Source organism: Polypterus senegalus, chromosome 5 (genome assembly GCF_016835505.1).
Source record: "Polypterus senegalus isolate Bchr_013 chromosome 5, ASM1683550v1, whole genome shotgun sequence".
NCBI classification, from domain to species: Eukaryota; Metazoa; Chordata; class Cladistia; order Polypteriformes; family Polypteridae; genus Polypterus; species Polypterus senegalus.
This window is the reverse complement of record NC_053158.1, coordinates 205,530,561-205,546,209: the sequence shown is the minus strand read 5'-3', so window position 1 is coordinate 205,546,209 and position 15,649 is coordinate 205,530,561. Positions and strand designations below refer to the sequence as shown.

At 44.4% G+C, this 15,649-nt stretch overlaps 1 protein-coding gene across 7 annotated transcripts in view; it reads right to left on the bottom strand.

Annotated features, from left to right (window-relative positions):
• The window catches only part of LOC120529827 (phosphatase and actin regulator 1-like), a 269,957-nt gene that overhangs the window by 92,615 nt on the left and 161,693 nt on the right, over positions 1 to 15,649 (bottom strand). The window lies entirely within an intron of this gene.

Genomic DNA, 15,649 nt, shown 5'->3' with positions numbered 1-15,649 from the left:
ACAAAAAAAGGGAGAAGAAAATGCCATCAAGCTTCTGCTCTGAAAGTGTTACAAGGACCACCATACCAGTGGGACACACAATCCCTCAGTTCTTTGCACAGCACCTCACATTGATCAGCACCTTTACTTTCCTGAAGCAAAGAAGGTACTTTACATTTTATTTTGCTCCGCTCATATTTTTGACATTGATAAAAGTCACTGGTGCCTCCATAGCAGGGTCTTAGAACAGAAGAGCGAGAGGAATGCTGATGTTTACTTCTGATTAAAAATGCTTAATTTTATTTTGGGGGTGGGCTTTCCTGGGCTCTAGAATTGTATTATACGGCACATCTTTTCTGATCCAGAGAATCTGTTTTTCATTTGGAGATCTTATTTACAAGTCTATAATTTTTTTAACGTTAATTTCAACACCATTTTGTTTTTCCCATGGGGCACCACCATTTTGAGGGTTTTGCGACACTCGTTACCATAGTAGCTCATCCCACAATGCTCTGGGATGGTGTGATGTCACCGTTTTAGCGACTATATAAAGGTCCGGCTCTAGTTCATCCTAAACTGAATTTATTTGCGCATTATGTGTTTTTTATGTTGAGAGATTTTGGGATTAGACGCTGGCTGTGTACTCGGGTTTGGATTTTGGGTTAGCGTTTCTAGTTTTGTTGCTTTTCCCTCCCATTTCTGGTTTTGACCGTAGCTACAGTTTTTCTGTTTTGATGTTGTCTCTTCTCCTGCTACTTCCTCATAAATGTTTTCTGGCCCCACACACACACACACACACACACACACACACACACACACACTAGGTGGCTCCGCCCCCTGTTCGTTTTGCTCACCCATCCCTGTGTTTGATTAACAGTTTACAGAGATTGTTATTTTCATGTGAATTGTTATGCATTATTTTCACTTTTACTTTAAAGCTTTAGTTAAAACAATATTTGGAATTAACATTTCTTTAAGATTGCATTGAATTTTGATTCCGTGTATGGACTTACATCGTGACAATGCGACATATAACTGCCTGTGAGCAAATATCGTTTCTTTCTCTCTGATAAATTAAACGACTTTTTCGAACGTTTGGCCCTGCTCTTTCTTCTTTGCTTAGTCGTTGACGTGTCTTCTAGAACGTATACAGTTATTATCCTGATAAAATTTCTAAGAGCTGAGAGTGCAGGAAGTGTGTCTGACAAAAGCATTCACACGACTGAGAGGTTAGAAGACCGGGGTCTTGTTTGTAAATAGTTGTAAGTTGGGCGTGACTTGAAAGATTCTCATATTAAAAAGTCTCCGTCTCACGGGACTTCATACCACGCCAACATTTTTGGAATCTTTTAATTCTCGCTGGCAACACGGATTAGACGATCTACAAGTCTCTGACTTAATGTTTAAATCCGAACAATATTTTCGATCTCCTTTCCCTGTTCCGTTATTTCACCGAGTAATAATTTCCATTTGTTAGCGCTAATGCGATCTTTACTATCAGTGCTTGAGACTTTTGAATTTTAGTACTTTCATTATCTCTAACCTGCTCTGCCTGTGTATCGCGGCAACGTTTTTGAATTCTTCATGACATTCTGCTTTGTCATCTACTCTTTGTCCTTTATTTCCAGCCCCAGACCTGGTTAAATGTCTTTCTCGTGGGACGTACAAGTGTCTCTCCAAGAAAATCACGTCTTGTCTCCTCCAAGATTTTTTTTACAATAGAGAGAAATATATCTAGATATATCTTGTCAGGGATGCCAGGGGCAACGACCCGGTCGGGACGCTGTGAGGGTGACCGGATGTGGGTCTACGCCCACCCTGGTTGCTTTGGGGGCCATGGGTTGAGGGCATGGAAGCCCCACCCTGTAGGGGCCCGTGGTCACCGCCAGGAGGCGCCCCAATGCCCTCAGCACCTCCGCCACACCAGGAAGTGCTGGGGGGAAGAATTAAAAGGGCGCCCGGAGAGCTGCCGGGAGAACAGGCGGCACTTCCGCCACGCTGGGGCGTGGCCGATGAAGGAGTGTCGGAAATCACCTGGAGCTCATCCGGGAGAATATAAAAGGGGCCGTCTCCCTTCATTCAGGGCTGGAGTCGGGTGGAAGAAGGACAAGGCACGAGAGGAGAGTGGAGGCGGCCCGAAGAGAGGCATCTGTGGCCAGGACTGTGTGTTGGGGTTTGTGCACTAGTGGACTGGGTCTGAGTGACCATATTTGTAAATAGTATTGTAGATAATAAATGTGTGGTGGTGAAGAACAACATGTCCGCCTGTCTGTGTCCGGGTCGGCGCCACAATCTATAAAATCCAACGTCTGTCTGTCTGTCTGTCTGTCTGCTTTTCACAAGAGAACTACTTAACGGATATCAATTGGGTTTTTTTTCTATAATTTGCTGGAACATTCCGGTTGATTTTGCGACTTCTCTCATCGTGCCAAGTCTCATAGTTTGCTTGCAGGAGAGATTTATTCACACGAATCCGAGAGCCGGGCTGTGGGCCGAGGGGAGGAGGAAATGTGACATCAGGAGTGGGGAGCCGGAAGGAGTTGCTCTACCTGTCGCCATGTGTTAGAGCGTACCTTGCCTTCGCTTAGCTAGTGATACCTGTTTGTTCAGTAGACATCATCATCTAGAGATCGTTAAAGAGTAATGTTTGAAATTTTTGAGAGAGAGACATCAGAGCTTCGTGTGTTTTTGAGGGTAGCTGCTCATTGGCAGAGATATCACGGCCACATGCTATTCTCCCCACATGGGGACGCTCTCCCATCAAAGCTGAACACGATCAGATACAGTGCCACAGAGCCAGCGTTTGACGTCGGAGCATACCTACCTTCTGTTTGGTCAGAATTACTCTTATGAAGTAACTGTATTAAATCAGTCTTATGAACTACACAAACATAAATGGCAGCAACCGAATCCGTAAACACACCCCCTGTCCCACCACATATAGTAAGCAATTAACACAAAAAAGCCCCCTTCGACACGGACAACCCACCACGTCCAAGCAGCTCTGACACTTCTGATGCTGGAAGTCCTTTTTGTCTTTTCCTTTCCACAAAGTCTTCAAGATGCGCTACCCCAAACAAGCAAAGATGGCTTTTAGCTCACCCAAGAAATCCTCCATGAATGTCCCATCCGGCAAAGTCCTCGAGGTGGCCACCTCCACTTCACTGAGCGAGGTAATCTATCTATCTTTTATAGACGTTTGGGTGAATCTCCTTCTCTTGTCTTTCACCGCCTTTTTCCACTGTACATTAGCATCCTTTTTTCCATGGCAACCACCCCTTGGTAGTTACGGAAACAGACCACACCCTGCAAAGGTCCTCCTTATGGCCATCTGCCCGAAGGGTCGGTTTTATTTTTCCACCCACCCCCTTATCACAAGTGCTTAGGCAGCGATGGAACTTGGGCACTGACGACGACAGAGAAACAAAAGACAACCAGACAATGGATGAGGTGGCCGTGTGACAAGTGAAGCATTCCACAGCAGCTGCTGATTATTATTATTGTTATTAAAATGGTGGATACAGATCCCTGGAAAAGATAAAAGTGGGTTTATTTTAGAAATGATGGCCCCGTCCCCAGACAATGACAACATAAAAACACACAACTTGGTCACTTTCAAAATCAATTTTATGTTTCATCAAAGGACAAATGCATTTATTCAGTTGCTATGCTGACAGAGAAAACAGATCCTGGCATTAAAGGCCTTCAATATTTAATGTGAAGCATATTGCAATGAGCTTAATATTTAATTAGTTAATACAAACCGAATGTCAAATTAACAGCTTAAATTATGTAAAACTTTAAAATTGATTACAGGTGACATAAAGTGAGAGGAAATGCTTCATTGTGATACATGTCACTCACGTGCACTTAGGGGACAGAGAAAGGGTCCAATCTGGGGTGTTAAAACATCAGATAAAGAGGTGGCAATGAGTACTAATGCCATCTCTCGCTCTCCCTACAGACCCACAGAAGAATAAGAAAAGATCCCTCGCTTCCGCCCCTTTACAGATGACCTCACTTCCGCCCCTTTACAGATGACCTCACTTCCTGATGACCTTATTTCTGTCCCTTTACAGATGACCTCACTTCCTGATGACCTCACTTCTGTCCCTTTACAGATGACCTCACTTCCTGATGACCTCACTTCTGTCCTTTTACAGATGACCTCACTTCCTGATGACCTCACTGAAGAAGAGAAAAGCGGGCCGCTAGGGTGGAGCGAAGAAGAGCTGCTCAGGAAACAGCAAGAGCATCAACCTCTGAGCAAACGGATGATAAACGTACAGAGAAAGAAAAGAGGAGGAAAACTAGGAACGCTCAAGTCAAGTGGATTCACTGCACGTTATCGTTATAGCAGTGCGCCGTTACTCGTCTATTATATAATTAAAAAAAAAAAAGGCCCGCGATGAGGTGACCCAGTGGTGGGACAGACAAGGTCAGAAACTTCCATTCTGTATTAAAAAGAAAAACAGCACAACATAAAAGTAGGGCTCCTCACACACACACCCTTATATTATGTCGCTTGTGACCCTCCGTGCTCGATATAAAGAATGCTTGCCACATCTGCTATATCCCACCACAACAATAGCGAGGAGTCCGTGATCCTGGCAGAGTTTTAGTCTTAGGGTTATCTTCAAGTCTCCAGTGTGACAGATTATCGACTGAGATATTTGACTCTTTATTCTGTGCATACTTTGCATGATGGCGCTACCATTTTACACCTCCTCTTTCCTTCACTTCAACGTAAGCCTCCCGATAAAATGAAAAGGCACGTACAGCGTAGCAGTGACCAACAGAAGCACTCTGGCCGGCCTACATACTCACACCAACGCACGAAACATCGACATCACGACAGACCAGACAGCACAGGCGAGAGGCCTTGGAACAACAAAGACAACGTGTGACAAACCACAGAGCGACATCCTCCAAAGATCAGCGGCAGCAAGTCTCGCACCGAAAAATGAATTACAAACACAACCCTTCTGAAGAGCAGCGGTAAATGGCCAACAAGAAACATTACAACGGAAAAACTGCACGGATTCCATAACACTGACGACTCAAAATGAGATATTCCCTTCATATTACGGCGTAGACAATTCCCCGTTCGTTTGGCAAAGTGTATGACTGTCACCAAGTCACAACGACAAACGTTTAATCACGTCTGCAGTTTATTTGCCAGGCCCTGTTTTTATTCATGGCCAGTTGTACACGACATTTTCCACAGTGACATCGAAACCCGGGTTAAACGTACAGGTACGTACTTGTGGGTTACACACGGGAATATTTGTGAATTTCCCCTTGGGATTAATAAAGTATCTATCTATCTATCTATCTATCTATTTTCACTAACAATAATATTTTCTGACAATAATTATAGACTTCGGTATACTACATGACCTGACGGCCACACTTCACACATAGTGACTTGCATGTTTTCCCTTCTTATCCAATATGGCCAGTTAACCTGTTCATGTTACCCTGTGCATTATAAATGAGTGACTATAATAACATCCATCCATCCATTATCCAACCCGCTATATCCTAACTACAGGGTCACGGGGGTCTGCTGGAGCCAACACAGAGGGCAAGGCAGGAAGCAAACCCCCGGCAGAGTGCCAGCCCACCACAGTAATAAGAATCCAACAAATAAAATAAAAGCAAAGGTTAAAAACAAGCCAAAACCGGTCTTTTTCTCTCTCTCTCTCTCTCTCAGTCTCTCTCTCCTATCTCTCTCTCTCTCTTTCTCTCTCTCCTCCTTTCTCTCTTTCTCTCTCTCTTTGTATGTCTCCTCCTCCTCTCTCTCTCTGTCTCTCTCTCTTTCTGTTTCTCTCTCTCTCTCTCTTTGTATGTCTCCTCCTCCTCCGCCTCTCTCTCTCTTTCTTTCTCTCTCTCTCTCTCTCTCTGTCTCTCTTCTCCCACCGCTCACCCATCTCCTGGGCACAATCAGCGGAGGTGAGACCCGGGTGACAGTGTCTGTCAAACAGATCTCCTCCTGTAATCAGCCCAAGCCCAACTCCCTCATCCTTCTTCCTCCATCGGTATCTCGAGGACCACTCCGAGTGATTACAGGAATTCTATTGTTTCCTCAACATCAAAGTTATTATTGTTGTGTACAAAAAAAAAAAGGCAAACAAAGGACAAATGAAGAAACGGTCCATGAGGTTTTACAATCCCGAAGGTCTCAGACTAGACAGTATTCAGAAATCAGAAATAAGCCAGCAGTCCATGCATTTTCTAACCCATTAATTCAGTTCAGGATCACAGGGAGGAAGAGCCAATCCCAAAAGCACCGGGTACAGGGTGGGCCGCCACTCTGTCACTGGGCCCACTCACACGCACATTCACCGTCACTCATATGAGGGCCAATTCTGACCCCCATCCCAAACCATCCATTTTCTAATGTGTTGTTTTAGCCAGGTCAGTCTTGCAGAGAGTTGTTGGCCTTCTTGGTACTGCAGGACATAAGCTGACAATGCTCATCTGAATAGGAGCCACCCTGTCACACAAAATGGCAGTTCACAGTCACTAAACTACACGATGGGAGAGAAAGACCGGAGTTCTCAAAGAAAAACTCACACAGGCACAAGGAGGACATGCAGACTCCACACAGACAGCAACCAGGCAGAGGATCTGATGCTAACAGTCCTTTATAATTCACTTCAGACTTCAGTACCTGGAGGCCAGGTAGACTTGACGTGATGTTGACAACACAGACATGTCATTACTGATGTGACATCAGAGAAGAGGCAACACACTCCATGGTTCCAGATGGCAAACTGAGCCATGCTGTGTGTGCAGAGCAGCAACTCGCATGATTGGGCAGCCCCCTGACCCACTGCTAGCACCTCCCCACCCCGACACCCCGTTCACCAGGGTCACGGTGCCAGCGTCCTTTTCCACTGATGGTATTGATTCTGTGTGCAGTTTTCTTAATTAAGAACATTGGCGTGTGCTTCCTGCCCATCGATCAGTTCGAACAGCGGCTTGAGCTCCACGTCTCCCAGTGTAATTTTAGGTCAGCCTCAGGCCGACAAGGCCGACGTGTCTGCAGCTTTAAATAATTTGCACTGTTTACGCTCTTTCATTCTCGAAATTGACATAAGTCTATAAAATCCATCCATCCATTTTATAACTTTGCTTTATCTGGGTCAGGATCTCAGAAAGCCAATGACCATTGAAGCAGCACCGGGTGCAGCACTGGATAGGACACCAGTTCACCCCAGAGTATACTATATCACTATATTATATTATATTATATTATTATATTATATTATATTATATTATATTATATTATATTAGGACAGCAAAATGCCCGTATGGTACAATGGTAAGCCTGTCTTGTTTCAGTCATGCTGCACACTTAGGAACCTCTGCTCTCCACATATGCCAGCCCTTAATGGCCCTCTTTCTTTGTGCATCTTGTTGCCTTTGTTCATTGAAAATCCTACCCCCCCTTGTGGGCGCCTGGCAACAGTACACCTGGGCACAGATGTAGGACATTTTCTCATTTTATATACTGTATGTACATTAGCTGTGCTACACTTCTAAGATGGGTTGAAATCTAAAAAATCAACATAGACCTCAGTTTGTAATGAACCCTCTGTTGGAATGTATTTTGTAATGCATGTAGTAAAAGAAATGGATTGTATTTGTCATTCCAAAACATGTCTCATCACAGACATTTGTAGTAATAAAATGCATTACTACAAGTGTTTGGGACGTGCTGCTAGAAAGACAAGTGCAATATATTTTATTGCTATAAATGTCTGTGAGGCACCATCTGTTGGAATGACAAATGCAGTGCATAGGTCTTTGTTAGATGCCATTTCATATGGGGTTTGTGAAAGCAGCGTTAATGTTTGTGATGCACCATCGGTTGGAATGACAAAGGCAATGCAATTTATTGCTGCAAATGATTGCGACACACTATTTGCTGGAATGACAAATGCAGTACACATGTCTCTCTTTTATGTTATTTGGTATGGGATTCATAAAATGCAATGTATTTTATTACTGCACATTTTTTGTGAAGTACCATCTGTTGGAATGACAGATGAAGTACATGGGCCTCTATTATATGCTGTTTCATATGGGATATCATAAAAGCACAGTTAATATTTGTGATGCACCATCGGTTGGAATGACAAATGCAATGCATTTTTTTGCTGTAAATGATTGTGATACACTATTTGCTGGAATGAAAAATGCAATGCCTATGTCTCTCTTTTGTGTTATTTGGTACGGAATTCATCAAAGCAGTGTTAATGTTTATGATGTGATATCAGATGGAATGAAAGATGCAACATATTTTATTACTGCAAATTTTTGTGTGATTCACCATCTGTTAGAATGAAAAATGCATTACACATGTTTCTGTTTTATGCCACTGTCAATCACCGCCCTTTATATCTGGAGGGTCTCCCACGGCTCCTGGCAGTTCCTGTTGAAAGAGCTTGGGAGTCAAAGAGTCTCCTTGTGCTTTATGATTTCTGGATATTGAAACCTCTGCTCCGTTCTTTGGTATGGGATTTTTGTTCGGCTTGGATTGCTGTTGCTGGCATCTCCTTTATGCTCTTTGGAGCTTTTTAGTGTAACAGAGCATTATATATAAAAATAAACTTTGAATTTTATGAAGACCCCTGTGTTTGTCCTTATACCTAGCTGGAGTTTGATGGTAAATCCTCCCTCTAGTGGGCAATTTAGGAGTCTCTCAGTTATAAGAAGTAAGTCATTAATATAACACTTTAGTAGACATTCAGTATCCTACAGCTTGCTCTAAAGGAAAAAGGCACTATATGAAGGTTACTGCTTAGTGTTTAACAAGTAAAAATGCGTATGTCTCTCTTTTGTGTTATTAGGTATGGGATTCGTAAAAGCAGTGTTAATGTTTATGATGTGCCATCAGTTGGAATGGAAAATGCAGTACATATGTCTCTGTTTTGTGCCATTTGGTATAAGATTTGTAAAAGCAGTGTAAATGTTTATGATGCGGCATGTGTTAGAATCAAAAATGCAATGTATTTTATTACTGCACTTTTTTTTGTGATGCACCATCTGTTAGAATGACAAATGCAATGCATATGTCTCTGTTTTATGCCACTTTGTATGGGATTCATAAAATCATGTTGCGTCATCTGTTTGAATGACAAAGACATAGCAGACGGACAGACACACAGAACAACTGCCATTTGTCCTTTTACTATGGATGGATTACCGGCATTGCCAAAAGGCAAAACTAATAATAAATTGATCGCGTTAAATCTTTTCAATTACCTTCATTATTAACTTTCATAATGGATATTCTTGTAAGCGATCCATGGTTACTGGTGGGAGGTGACAGGAAGGGTCTAAAAGCATGTGCAAAAGTGCCTGCTAAATAAATGACAGGCCGCTCGTACGGTTCTATTAATCCCAATTGTTTATGTGTGTGCCATTTTTGCTTTTTTAGCATCAGCACAATTTGAGTATGAAATCAGAGCAGAGCTTTACACACAAGGGTCCCCTGTTCAATCGTTGAGTCTTTCATTCGTACTTGGTGATAAGACCAGGACCTTGGAGAGGGCGAGGTGTCAGGTCAGGTGGGCACGTTGCTCAATGTAGGGGACTCCTGGGGCAGATGAGGGCAGCAGATCTCCCTGTTCAGACCCTGGAAAAGCAAAAGAACGCCCAGCCCAGCCAGCATGGCCCGAAGACGGAAAAGCAGATTCCAAATGAGAAATAATAAGATGATTGTTCTCCACACTGGCCTGCAAAATGTTCACTAGTGTTATATTTCAGCCAACATTCCTCCCCGGCTGGGGTTCAGACCTTTGTTTCAGGTTTTCTTTTTGTTCGTGTTTGATTCTGATGTTTATGTTAAGTTAGGAATCTGATATTACTTATTAATTTGGAGGCGTGGTTTAGTTTCTTTGTGTTTAGGCTGCGTTTTAATGGGCCATCCCCCCAAGAGGAGGGGCCACCTGTCAATCACCGCCCTTTATATCTGGAGGGTCTCCCACGGCTCCTGGCAGTTCCTGTTGAAAGAGCTTGGGAGTCAAAGAGTCTCCTTGTGCTTTATGATTTCTGGATATTGAAACCTCTGCTCCGTTCTTTGGTATGGGATTTTTGTTCGGCTTGGATTGCTGTTGCTGGCATCTCCTTTATACTTTTTGGAGCTTTTTAGTGTAACAGAGCATTATGTATAAAAATAAACTTTGAATTTTATGAAGACCCCTGTGTTTGTCCTTATACCTAGCTGGAGTTTGATGGTAAATCCTCCCTCTAGTGGGCAATTTAGGAGTCTCTCAGTTATAAGAAGTAAGTCATTAATATAACACTTTAGTAGACATTCAGTATCCTACAGCTTGCTCTAAAGGAAAAAGGCACTATATGAAGGTTACTGCTTAGTGTTTAACAAGTAAAAAGAAGTTAAAATGGTTGTAATCACATGCATCTACTAATAGGGGGCGCTCTTAAGGGCAGAGGGTTGGGAATCACGCGCCAGCACAACATTACAGACCCCTACTTCTTCCTCCTCTCTCCCCCCCCTAAATATTTCCCAGAGGTCTGGGAATTGCCTAATCACTCCTCCTCGAAGGTAATGGACTCATGCCTTTGTGACATCATCTCCATAACTCGCGGCTGTGAAGCTCCAAGCAAGCCCAGCAATTTGAACAAATGGCCTGTGGGCGTCAAGCTAATGAAATCTGGAGCCTCCCTTCGCTCCGAGACTCCGCAGTAATTGAACACTAATAACGCTTGCCAGTGGAACGAGAAAATTGCCTCACCTGAAGGACCCCCACTAATGACCCCCCATGGCCGATGTCAATTGGGAAGCTGCAAATAGTCTCTCTGGGAGGATGATAGGGTGGTCAACGTGTCCTTCGTAAAGTGGAGAGGTCAAGAATGGGCACAAAGGCCATGGGTTCAATTGCCACCAAGCTGATCACCCACCATCTTTGAAACTGCAACTGGAGTGAACTTTTAAAGCGCCTTGAGGTGCTGGTTGCATGAACATATAGAGAGACTGTGACTGACAGACTGATTGATTGATTGATTAATTGATTGATTGATTTTCATTACAGGCAGTGGAGCCCCCGATGACTAAGATGTTAGTCCGCTGAGTGAAGAATTCCACCTGGCCTGTGCATACAAAGTGGAAATGTGGAGACAAATAGACTGGAGCTGTGAAGAAAGGCGCTATATATCAAATAAAGACTGACTGTGCTCATTTTTTATTTCTCCAACACCCAACTTGACACAACTGGTGGCCCTGAGAGAGCCAATTTACCTCAGACACAATTGTACCACACTTGTAAAGGTCAATTTTCTTTACAGTGAAAGGCGCTATATAATATAATGACCGACTGTGTGTGTTGGTTTCTTTAGTTCCCACCTGTGGCACAATGTGTGCTCCTTAGAGAGCCACTTCACCTTCTAGTATTACAAAATTCAGACACAACTGTACCTCACCTGCATATCGCTTTGCCATTGTCTTCACTTGCAAAGGCGCTATATAAACTAAAGGCTGATTGCGCGTGTTTGCTTCTTCAGGTCCCATCTTTGACACAGAGTGTGGCCCTTTATGAGTTCTTTCACTTTTTACAGCTCATATGGCAAAAATATGGAAAGTCTTCTACTGCGTCTGTAAGGGGCCTGGGAGTGAAAGGCGCTATATAGACCTCACATTTTAATTCAAGTCCATTCTTAACTCAGCAGGTGGGCTCAGAGTGTGAAGTCACAGGTTCCATTCCTCATCACCTCTGACTCTGTGTGACAACACGTGTGCCACTTTTCCCTCCACCTGAAAAGTGCCTTAGGACAGTGATCACTATGCAAGGCGCTATATCAAATACAATTTAGTATTCAATTTCAATTTATATAACCCTAAACTCAGAGGGTGGGTTCACACTGCAATATTTAATTATTACATTTCTAGAGCCCATTCATCCAATCAGAGGGGGCCAAGCCTACAGTCACCCAAACAAAGGAGCCCACGTCCAATCAGACTGGCTGAATCGACTCCCATTCACCTAATTAGTGGGCCGCCCTTTTCAATTACCCAATTAGAAGAAGCCACTAGCCTCGACACCTAAATAGATGAGCACTCACCCCTCAGCTCACACCTTGTTAGAGGTAATTTGGGAAAGCCCAAAATGAAATCACTCAATACAGGAAGTCCACGCCTTCCACCCGTTCAGTCAGAGGGTCTGCTTGCCCAATCAGATGGATCAACATGGGGCAAGTCTCTTCATGTTCACCTAATTAGCAATCCCAGCTCAAAACAACCCAGTCACTCGGACTTATTCACCCAATCACAGCAGCCCATACCTATAGCCGCCCAAACAGAGGAGGCCACACACAATCAGGTGGGCTGAACCAATGTCTGTTTACCCAATCAGATAGATCCACACACCTTCATTTACCCAATTGCTGGGCACCAAACCTCCATGCACCGAATCGGACATCCACCTCTGATATTACTGAATCTGTGAGGACCACATCCTCAACCAGAGAGTCAGAAGGTCCACTACTTTAAATCAGAAGATCAGATGGGCCAGACATCTTCACAAACACCTAATTAGCAATCCCATCTCAAAATGACCCAATCACGGGGGAACATACCTACAACCGCCCAAACAGAGGAGACCACACCCAATCAGGTGGGCTGAATAAATGGCTGTTCATCAATCAGATAGATCAACAGCCTCAATCAAATCACCAAACCCGAAGGTCCACTACCTCCATCAAAGCATTATCATCCACGCTTTCATTCAGTCCACACCTTGAGGCAGCAAACTCAGAAACCCCAATCTGAAATCACTCAACACATGAAGTCCACCCCTTCAACCCACCCAGTCAGAAGGTCCAGTTACCCAATCAGATGGATCCACATGCCTTCATTTACCTAATCGCTGGGCACCAAACCTCCATACACTTAATCGGACATCCACCTCTGATATTACTGAATTCATGAGGACCACATCCTTAACCACCAAATCAGTAGGTCCACTACCTCAAATCGACAAATCAGATGGGGTAAGTCACTTTGTGATCACCTAATTAGCATTCCCATCTCAAAATGACCTAATCACTCCGACCTATTCACACAATGACCGGAGCCCATACCTACAACCGCCCACACAGAGGAGGCCACACCAAATCAGGTGGCCTGAACCAATGCCTGTTTACCCAATCAGATGGATCCACACACCTCATTTACCCAAATGCTGGGCACCAAACCTCCATACATATATATTGGACATCCACCTTTGAAACCATTGAATCCATGAGGACCACATCCTTAACCACCAAGTCAGAAGGTCAGATGGGGCAAATCTCTTCACGATCACCTTATTAGCAATCCCAATGACCCAATCAGAGGGGCCCAACTGCCCAAAAAGAGAAGGCCACACCCAACCAGGTGGGCTGAACCAATGCCTGTTTACCCAATCAGATGGATCAACAGCCCCAATCACACAATCAAATCACCAAATCAGAAGATCCTTGACCTCCATCAAAGCGCTATCACCCAAATAGATGAGCTCTCACACCTCAGTCCACACCTTGAAACAGCAAATTCAGAAACCCTAATCTGAAATAACTCAAAACATGAAGTCCACACCTTCAACTCGCCCAGTCAGAAGGTCCAGTTACCCAATCATATGGATCAACATGCCTTCATTTACCCAATTGCTGGGCACCAAACCTCCATATACCGAATCGGACATCCACCTCTGAAATCACTGAATCTGTGAGGACCACATCCTTAATCAGCAAGTCAGAAAGTCCACTACCTTAAATCAAAAGGTCAGATGGGGCAAATCTCTTCACGATCACCTAATTAACAATCCCATCTCAAAATGGCCCAATGACAGGAGCCCATACCTACAACCGTCCAAACAGAGGAGGCCACACCCAATCAGGTGGGCTGAACCAATGCCTGTTTACCCAGTCAGATGGCTCAACAGCCCCAATCACACAATCAAATCACCAAATCCGAAGGTCCAGTACCCCAATGAGAGACGTGCTATCCAAACAGGTGGCCGCTCACAGCTTCATTCACTCCACACTTGGAGTCAGCCAATCAGAGACCCACTTCTGAAACTCCTCAATCCTTGAAGTCCACACCTTCCACCACCCAGTCAGAAAGGTCCACTATCTCAGTCACCCAGAGCCTCAGTCTCCCGGTTGGGTTGGCACACGCCTTCATTCACCCAATGGTAGCCCACCAAACCTAAATTCACTAAATTGGATGCCCACTTTTGAGGTCCACACTCTCAGCTGTCTAGTCGGTTTGAGGTCCATTAACTTAATCCCCTATTGAGAAGCTTCACTAACTTCTAATTAACAAATCGGAAGAGCCCATATTTTACATTCATCCAATCAGAAGGGCTGACCCCTGTTATTATTCATTATTTTATTATTAATTATTTGGACCCACCTGAGGCACTTTGGGCTGTTTGGACTTTGCCATTTTCTCTCATGATTGGCCATTGCAGGCCACTCTCATCTCGTCCCGTCCCGTCCCGTTAGGTCCCCCCTCCTCTTTGCTTATTTGAGCTTTTCCTTTGACAGGCACATCTAAATGGCACTCATTAAAGTGCGCCCGTCTAAAATTGGATCATAAAAAAAGAGAAGGCATCAGCAAATGAGTCTTCCTCGGTGGAGGAGGCAGCTTCCCAGATGTCAGGGGGAATGCGTGAGTTAGTCGGACCACGTGAGGGACGAGCCCATCAGCAGCACACCACGCTCAGCTATGGAGTCATGGAGCACGAGGAGGGGCCTGCATAATGAAGATTTAGGAGCCGGGCGGCCGCCTCAGCCCACCACAAGCTGCTCGGGGGGTTTTCAAGGTTTTAATTAAAGCCGAGTCAGCTGCAAACACACGGGTCAATAATTCAAAACGCGGCGCTCGCCAGCTGCTGCCCATCACTCCTCCTCCTCCTCCTCCTCCACAGCCATCAGCTGGATGCCACATGCAGATTCCTCAGGCGTCCGTGTGAATTTCTCTTTGGGTAGGTTTACAGTGCCCCTCCTTTTGACGCTCCCACCTGACTCTGTTTATCCACTTTTGGCTGTGGAGCTAATTAGTGCAGCAAAAGGGGAAAAGCAGAAATGATCTCAGTAGATGGCTCTATGCCAGGACAGGGCACATGCCCTCAGTCACCAATTTTTAGGTTCTAATAATTTGGCAATTAGGGTAAAAAGTGGACCCTCTGAAGAGGTGATTGAGGGATTGGGCCCCTCTTATTGGGTTACCTAGAACCCTTTCGTTCAATCAGATGGTTCCATTCCTACAGTAAACTCAACAAAGGAGCCCAACATCCTTAATTATCCAATCACATGGGCCAAATCAGTGGGCCGCGTCCCTCAATCACCCAAATCAGAAGGATCCACAGCTTCAATCACATAATCAACTGACAAGACACAAGGTCCGTCACCTTGGCCACCCAATCAGAAGGATCCACTAGTTTTGTCACCCTAAAGTCATCTAATCAGTGACCCACTTTTGAAATCACTCAATCCATGAAGTCCACACCCTCAGCTGCCAAGTCAGAAGCCCCAATGGGTGGACATTTTCATTCACGTAACTAGAGGGGACTAAACCTTCATTCACCAAATCAGAAACCCCTTGATCTGTGAAGTCCACATCCTCACCCACTCAGAAGGTCCACCTCCTGAATGA